This window comes from Pteropus alecto, unplaced genomic scaffold, assembly GCF_000325575.1.
Source record: "Pteropus alecto unplaced genomic scaffold, ASM32557v1 scaffold276, whole genome shotgun sequence".
Classification (NCBI taxonomy): domain Eukaryota; kingdom Metazoa; phylum Chordata; class Mammalia; order Chiroptera; family Pteropodidae; genus Pteropus; species Pteropus alecto.
The window spans coordinates 4,087,588-4,095,681 of NW_006438074.1; positions in this window are offsets into that span (position 1 = coordinate 4,087,588).

The window sequence follows — 8,094 nt, forward strand, 5'->3', positions numbered from 1 at the left end:
AGGAAAAGAACATGCAAAGGTCCTGGGGAAGCCACAAGCCTGCTGTGCTTAAGAAACAGAAAAAGACCAACGTGTCTAGCAAGGCCAGGGGAGCCTGGGAAAGGTCTGAGAAGCAGGCTAGGGCTAAATCTGGGAGGGCCTCGTGATCTAGGGTAACGAATATGGGGCTTAATCTGGGTGTCGTGAGAAACCAGTCAAGATGGGGCAGGATCTGCCTTACATTGAAAGTCTAGGCAGCAAACTTATAGTTGGTACTTGTGGGGCCCTCTCCAGCAGAAGGAGTTTGGAGGAGGGAGGAGATGATCTTGGACATGGATCAGGCTGCCACATGGCCATGAGGGCAGGTCCCGCACCCAAGCTGGTCAGAAGCACTTCTTCAGCAACTACGGGGAGCCGAGAGGAGATTCAGTCACGGCCTGGATTCTTCTCTTGAGAGGATGATTGGGAAACCTCTGGAGTGGTCAGCAGCTGTGTTTTCCACCTGGAGATGGAATAGCCAAAGAATAGCCAAGCAGAGACGATAAACAGCGAACACTCACCGGCTCCTCTGTGCCATGCTAAATGCTTTAGATATATTAACTCATTTTACCCTCACGACGACCCTGTTTTAGATGAGGAAACTGAGGCACAGAGAGGTTAAATTGCCTCCAGATCATGCAGGTGATAAGGATCGGCACCGAGACAGGTGAAGGAGAAAAGAAGGCATGCAGAGAGAAAAGCTAGAGAACTCGGCCTCCTGAATTCCCTACAGCCATCCAGACCTTGGTTTTCCGGCCTTCTTGGAATTCTTGCTTTAGTTCCAGGATAATGACCTTCCTCCCTTTTACTGCCTCTCCCGCTTCTGCCAATGCTGGCCAGAATAGATTTTCTTTACATGCAACCAAGAGTCCTAGCTACTAAATATTTAGACATATAGCTGTGGGTGGGGGGGGGGAAGCAAGTTTCCATATGAAAATACAGTTCATTCAGCTAGTGCCTCAGAGAAAAAAGGGACGCTTCCATCCCTTCCACAAAAAATTGTAATGATGACATTGACCACAAGTAACATTTGTGGCATACCTACAATGTACCAGGCACTCCTAGGAGTCCTTTCCAAGTACTGAGTCAGTCCTCACAAACACCCTATGAAGTGTGTGCTATTAATTTCGTCTTTTAGGAGACACAGAGGCACAGAGGGTTGAACTATGTCCTTCCAAAAGATATGCTGAAGTCTCAACCACCTAGTACCTCAGAATGACCTTATTTGGAAATACGGTGGTTGCAGATGTGATTAATTAGGATTAGTCAGTCTTACTAGGGTAGGGTTGGCCCTTACTCCAACACAACTGCTGTCCTTTCAAGAAGAGGGACAGGGAGAAGGCCACGTGAAGACGGAGGCAGAGTCTGGAGCGATGCATCTACAGAGCAGGGCGGGTGACCACCAGAGGTGTGGTGAGAGGTGTGTACCGGCTTCTCCCTTGGAGCTCTCAGAAGTAACCAAGCTTGCTGACACCTTGATTTCAGACTTCTAGCCTCTGAAACTGTGAGATGATAAGTGTCTGTTGTTTTAAGACACCCGATCTGCAGAACCTTTGTCCGGCTGCCCTAGGGAGTGAGTACAGAGAGGTTAAGCCATTCCCCACGGTCACACAGCTCGCGAGGTGGTAGAGGGAATGAAAGCCGGGGGCGTGTGCCTCTGAGCTCCTTTGACCCTCTTCTCTGTGGTAACACGTGCCACAGCAGTGCTGGATGTCTTGTTGGAAGGGACCCCTAGCCCGATGGCCAGGCGTCTTCTCCTCTGCTCCTGTCCACTCTTCCTCACTTTGGGGCTAAGGCAGAGAGTGCAAATGGTTAACATGTGCAGGAAAGTCTGGATTGAGCAACTCTGCTGGAGTGAAGGCCAGCCTGCCACACTGTCTTGACAGATGGCCACCCAGCATCTCTCTAAATACCTGCGGGGAATCAGAGCCACGGGCCGGCGTGCGGGAGGGGAAGCCTGCTGGACTTGGAATCCTGCTCGGCCTCCCATGGGCTGGGTGACCTTGGCCGAGGTGCCTGACTTCCCTGTGCCTCAGTTTCCTCATGTAGAAAAGGAGGACAAGTCCGTCCCCCAGTGTCGTTGTGGCAAATGTCGCAGTGAAAGTGACCGCGTCAGGGCTCAGAGCAGGACCTTAGACTTCAGGGAGAACAAGCAGACATCCTCCATTCTGTCACTCCACGTCCACGAGGTGCCACCAGTAAAAGCCACAGAGTTTCGTCCTTTGCTTCTCTCTCCTTGGCTTTGTCTAAGCCGGCTGACTATGACCTCTCGAGTCTGGCTCTTAGTATGCGCAGCCCTTCCCTACGCTTCTAAGTGGGATGAGCAACATGAAAAATTAATTGTGCATTTTCTCCTTTTTTTTTTTTTTCAAGTGGAGAAATTATTTAGGGCTTTGGGGAAGATGGGACAGCTATTTGCTATGCAGCAGCTCATCCCCTTAGCCGTCACCCCTGCCATGTTCAGCAAATGATTCTTCTATTCTCTTCCCAGCAGGTGGTCTCGCAGCTACATGTGTTCCTCGCATCCAACAGGGTGCTCCGGGGAATGCAACGTGGTGATGACTGCTGTTTCTAATTACTGCTGTATCAGGAGGCAAAGGGAAGAAACTCCGCCAGCCTGGTGGCCGCTGTGGAAACACTGACATCTCTGGTTATCAGGTTCTGGGGCCAGCAGGGCCTGGTTACCTGACCGGTCACTTGGGAACGAGATCTTGCCTTTCCCCAAACAAACTCAACGTCTGAATAACTGACAGGGACACAGCAGTCAGGATGCCCTTATTCATCCAGTACCTAGTGTGCTCTTGGTTTGCGCTGAGCACTGGGGGCAGGGGAGATACAAGCAGTAATAAACACAGCTCCATCCTTTGGGAAACTTACATGATAAATGGGGACAAGGACAAGGAAACAGAGAGAAAAAAAATAGCTCGATTTGTCCATCCAACAGCATTTATTGAGAACTGTCCTTGTGGAGTTTATAGTCTAGCTGGGGAGAGCGACAGTAATCTAATACTATCACGAATAAGCAGTTACAAACCATGGCCATCGCTATGAAAGAAAAACACCGAGGCTATTAGAGCATAATTGGGGACCTGATCTGTTCTGGGCTTAGAGACGGATTCCTGGATGAAGTGCTCTAAGATCTAATTGTGGAAATGGAAAAGAAAGGTTACTGTAGGAAGTGTTTGCAAAGAATTAACAAGCTACGTGGACAGACACAGAAGGAAATGGATGTTCACAGAACTGCTAAGTTTCTGACTAGAATAACTGGAAATCAGAGTCACTCTTGTCAGACAGGACAGTTGGAAGGGGGCGTCAGCTTTTCAGGGGAAGCTGCAGAGAAGCAGGCAAGTTCAAAGGGCAGATGGAGGGACTGGAAATGCAGTGCAAGGTGGGAAGGTGGGAAGGCGGGTGGGGGAGCCTGGTGGAGGAGCGTTGGGGCTGTGACAGGGGTGACTACAGGGAAAAAGACGACAGAGAAGTGAACTCTGAGGCAAGTGCTCCACTTTGGAAATTGCTCGTAGCTAGGGCTTTCGATGGCAGAAAGAGAACTCACACCAGTGAACACGTATCGTGTACCTGGTTCTGTGCTAGGTATTTATACACTGCCATTGACTGAGATCATTAGGCAGCAAGACTCAGAAACTCACTCAAGGTTGTTTCAGTGAAGTATGTTTGTGCGAGGGATGTGTGTGTGGGGTGTGGGTGGATGTGGTGCAGTATGTGGTATAATATATGTGTATGTATGGTATATGTGTGGGTGCACGCATATGTGTGCGGTCTGTAGTGCTATATCCTAGGGCAAAAATCAGCTGGACCACCTGGATGGTGACCTTAGCAGTCAAGAATGGCAGACTCTTCTTCCATCTTTCTTGGGGCGCAAAGTCTCTCATTTCCGCTTTTCTCTATGTGTCTGTTCCCCAGAGACAGGATACCTTCCTTGCTTCTCTGCAGCCTTACCCTAGCTTTTTAGTTCGAGTCCAATATTATCCATTCAACCATTAGTCCAATAAAATATATTGAATGCCTACTGTGTGTTGGGCAGTAATTTTAGGTACTGGGGTTACAGTAGATATCAAAGTAGTTTCTTACATTGTAGTAGGAGAGACATGTTAAACAAATAAAGATATGATATTTCAGTTGGCAGTAATATGAAGAAAAATAAGGCCAGGGGAGGGTCTGGAAAGTGACTTTGGGGTGGTGGGGTAGAGTGCTGTTTTTGTAACTGCTCTCTGGGAAGGCTTCTCTCCGATCAGTGACATCAGAGCAGACACTTGAAGGAAGTGAATGATCGAATGATCCATGCAGATATCTGAAGCAAGAGTGTTTCTGGCAGAGGGAGAATGTGGGTAAAGACCCTGAGATGGGGCATTGCTTGAAGGTGTCCACAGAAGAGCAAGGAGACCAGTGTGGCTTTGTGTGAGTGGGTGAGGGGAGGGTCAGAGGAAGTGAGCTCTGGGACTTGACAGAGGGGACCAGTTCATGCAAAGCCTATGCACTGCAAGTCACGGGAGGCTGGGAGTAGAGGAGGGACCTGGTGTGAGTTGCATTGTAATGGGTGCGCTGCGGACGCTGTGTGGAAAGACTGTGGCGTGAGGGTGGGACCAGGGACAGCGGTTAGGGGGCTATTGCAGTGGTACAGATGAGAGATGATGGTGGTCTGGACTAAGGTGGATGCCGAGGAGGTGACACGGAGAGATCAGATTCTGGATAGGTTTGAAGGTCGAGCCATCGCTGATGGATCTGATTTGTTTCTGGATCTTTTAGTTCAACTTGTGGACAGAGAGAGAGAATCTTATGAGCCCAGAGCACCCTGTGGACAAACTGACCATAGAGGGAGAAGGGTAGGGTCAAGTGGAACAAAGTGGCCTTCAGCACGTAAGGACAGATTCTCAAATAAGGGAGTGAGTGCTCCCGTGTTGGCATCTTTCCTTCATCTATGCCAGCTGGTTTAATGACGCTCACAGTATGTTGCCTGTGAGGGAATAGTGTTCATTCTAGTCTTCTATTTAAAAAACCGGGGCTTACAGAGGACGAGCATCTTGCCTGTGGCCACAAAGCTGGAAGAGCCTAGATCTGACCTTTCAGATTCTGTCTGATTCTAAAGCCTGTGCTGTAACTACCAAGCCAGGCTGCCTCGGGGGGTGAAGAGAAATGCTGAAGGAGGAGGCAGGGACGGGCGCAGGTCATGGAAGTCCCCAAACGGGACTATCTCGTCTGAAGAATGAGAAAGTGGCTCACAGAGCCCACATGACAGAGAAGCCAACCAAGGGAGAAGTGAGAGGCTGCCTCTGTCGTTGGCCAGGGGACCTCGTTGCTGCCACAGGGGGCCGGGTAAGACAAAAAAGGGCAAGAGGCGGAAGGGAGGCTGTAGGAACGAAGAGCTCAGGCTCTGCCGTTAGAAGGCCACCACCGCCTGCTGGCAGTGTCGTGGACAATTACAGTCTCTGAGCCTCCATTTCCTTTGTTATCATGCCGGCTTCAACTAAGTTATGCTGTGTTAAACGACCCCCACACAAGCTGATTTCTTTTCCATGGTCCATGCTCACCGTGGGTTGGTTTCAGCTCTGCTGGTCCATGTCATGTTCACTCTGGCCTAGGCTGACAGAGCAGGCCCTGACTGGGCTTTGCCTTCAGTGGCAGAAGATGCGGAGGGAGGGAGGGAAGGAAGGAGGGAGACTATCACTGATCACTGCCCAAGTAAATGGGAGAGGAGAGTATAACTCCCACCACCTCCAGGGAAGGGCAGTAATTATTTGAACAATGGGATCTATGATCTGCGCCAGCACCTACCTCCAAGGCCTTAAGAAGCACTTAGTGCCACATGGGCCCAGAAATGATAGCTGTTACTGTTATTAACAGGCTGCAGCACCCCGGAAGGCAATTTGCTGGCTGCATCTAGGAAAAGCTCCCTTCACTCTCATTAAGTAGTTTGTCACTAGGAAGGAGAAAAAGCAGTGGAAATTCTGTCCCCGTTCCCCACACCCCTGCAGCGTGGCCTGCTTCCTGGCTGAGCATCTTTCCCTTTTTGCTGCCCACATCTTTCACATTTCCACTTCAGCTCCTTTCTCCTCCAGGCACTCCCTGCTCTTCTCTTGTGTGTGTGTGGTGTGTGTGTCTGTGTATACATATATAAATAGAAATTCGAGCAGAAATAATTTATAGTTACAGATTTTTGTCAAGATCTCTAGCTAGTCAAGGTGTACTTTCAATGATTCCTTACTTTCGAGCGTGTAGAATGAGGAACCTTTTGCCTCCAGCTTGATTTCTACTAGGCAAAAAGAAAAAGCGAAGAGCTGAGGCAATTTCAGTTCTCACTAACCCGGGGGAATCCACTCCGAGTGGGCCCCTGAGCATCCGTCCTGGAGGCATCGAGGACATGCCCGCATGCTGTGGTCCTGGGCTGGATATTGCCTGCAAATCCGTCAAGAGGAAAATGGGGATGGACACAGTCTAACTAGGAATTCGCATTTTAAAAGAATGACAGTACTGACACTTATAGACTTATTGAAACTGCATTTTATTCAGACCTGTAACGGCAACCGAGAAAGGACAATTTTACTTACATGAACTGCAGCTGTGAGGGAAGAAACGAAGGGGACAGATTCTGTAAGGCCGTGTGGTTAAGAAGAGGAAGAAACGGGAGAAGGCAGTGCCATGATTGGCTTTAATACTGGCCTGGGCCACAGATTTAATGATTCCCAAGGAATTTTTTCATTTGATTGTTTAATTTTGGCCTCACGACAACCTTGAGGAGTAGAAAAGCTTGGCATATTTACCTGCATTTTCGTACACAATGAAGATGATAAACGAAGTCAAATGAAGCTCAGAGAGATTTAGTGATTTTAAGCCAAAGACATATAGCCAGTCAGTAAATGAGAGACGCTAACTATTTTGACTCTTTGCAACATGTTATTTTTATTTCTATGAGTAGCCTCTAGATGGTAAACATAGGTTTTACAAAATGCTTGAGTAACCATTGTTCCTGTCTTCATTAGGAATTTTGGGTGTGTCCAAATGATTTTGTTGGGGAATGGGCAACAGTAGTAGAAAGCAAATTTAATGAAGGCTAACTTTCGACTATGAGATTAAGTTCAGGTTCATTGGTCTGGGGCTACAGCCATATTCTCACAAATGGAGAGAGTGACAAGATTTATTAATATGTGAGTTTTAGGTAACCAGCTCATGTTCTTTGGTTGCAAATAACAGAAATAAACTTGAGTAAGTTAAGCAGATAAACTCGTTGGAAAGATCTCGGGCAGCTCACAGGGTCTAAGAGAAGACCGAAGAACTGGGTGGCTTGGACAATGGCAGCTAGAGGGATTGAGAAGGCAGGAACCGATCAGTGGCGGTGTTGGGGTGCTGCTGCTAGAACGAAGGGTCCCAGGAGGGTCTGATCCACCTAATCTGCATCACGTACTGTCCCCTAGCTGACAGTCCTGGTATAGGGACCTGCACTCAGAAAAGGAGAACAGAATTTGTAGGTGCTAAAAGAGGGAGAGCTGGATGCTGGGAAGAAAACACCTATCCCCCACCTGGACCACCCCAGCCTCAGGCAATCCCCAGTAAAGGAGAGTTTCTACCAGCCCCTGTCCAGAGGCTTTTGTGATGTGGAAAGATTGGGATAAGTGTTGGGGATGGGGAGCGGTGATAGAGGGATTAAGTCAGTCAACATGGGGAGTCAGTGGGGAGGAGAGAAAAGGTCTGTAAGCCTTGTCAGGTGCTGGGGATTGAGAAAGAATTTAGGGTTTGGAGTGTCGCCCAAATAGCATCAGTTAGGGCAGAGAGGAGGTGCTTCTGAGACGTGTTGTCGTGAGTTATGAATTGATTAACTTTTAATGTACTTTGTGAGATACAAGTGAAGGTTAGCAATTCTCTTTTAATGATGTGTGGGCCCTGGATTGTGTGATTTTGAATGTGACTTTGTTCATAGATGGATCGTGTGGGGCCCTGGATTTTATTAGGGTCACAATAATGTTTAGTGTTTGTCATCAAAATTCTTAGAAAGTGAGTGACTACAGCTAGAAGGGCAGGCAGATGAATGCGGTTGAATTGATTCATTCCCTTCCTTTTTTTTTT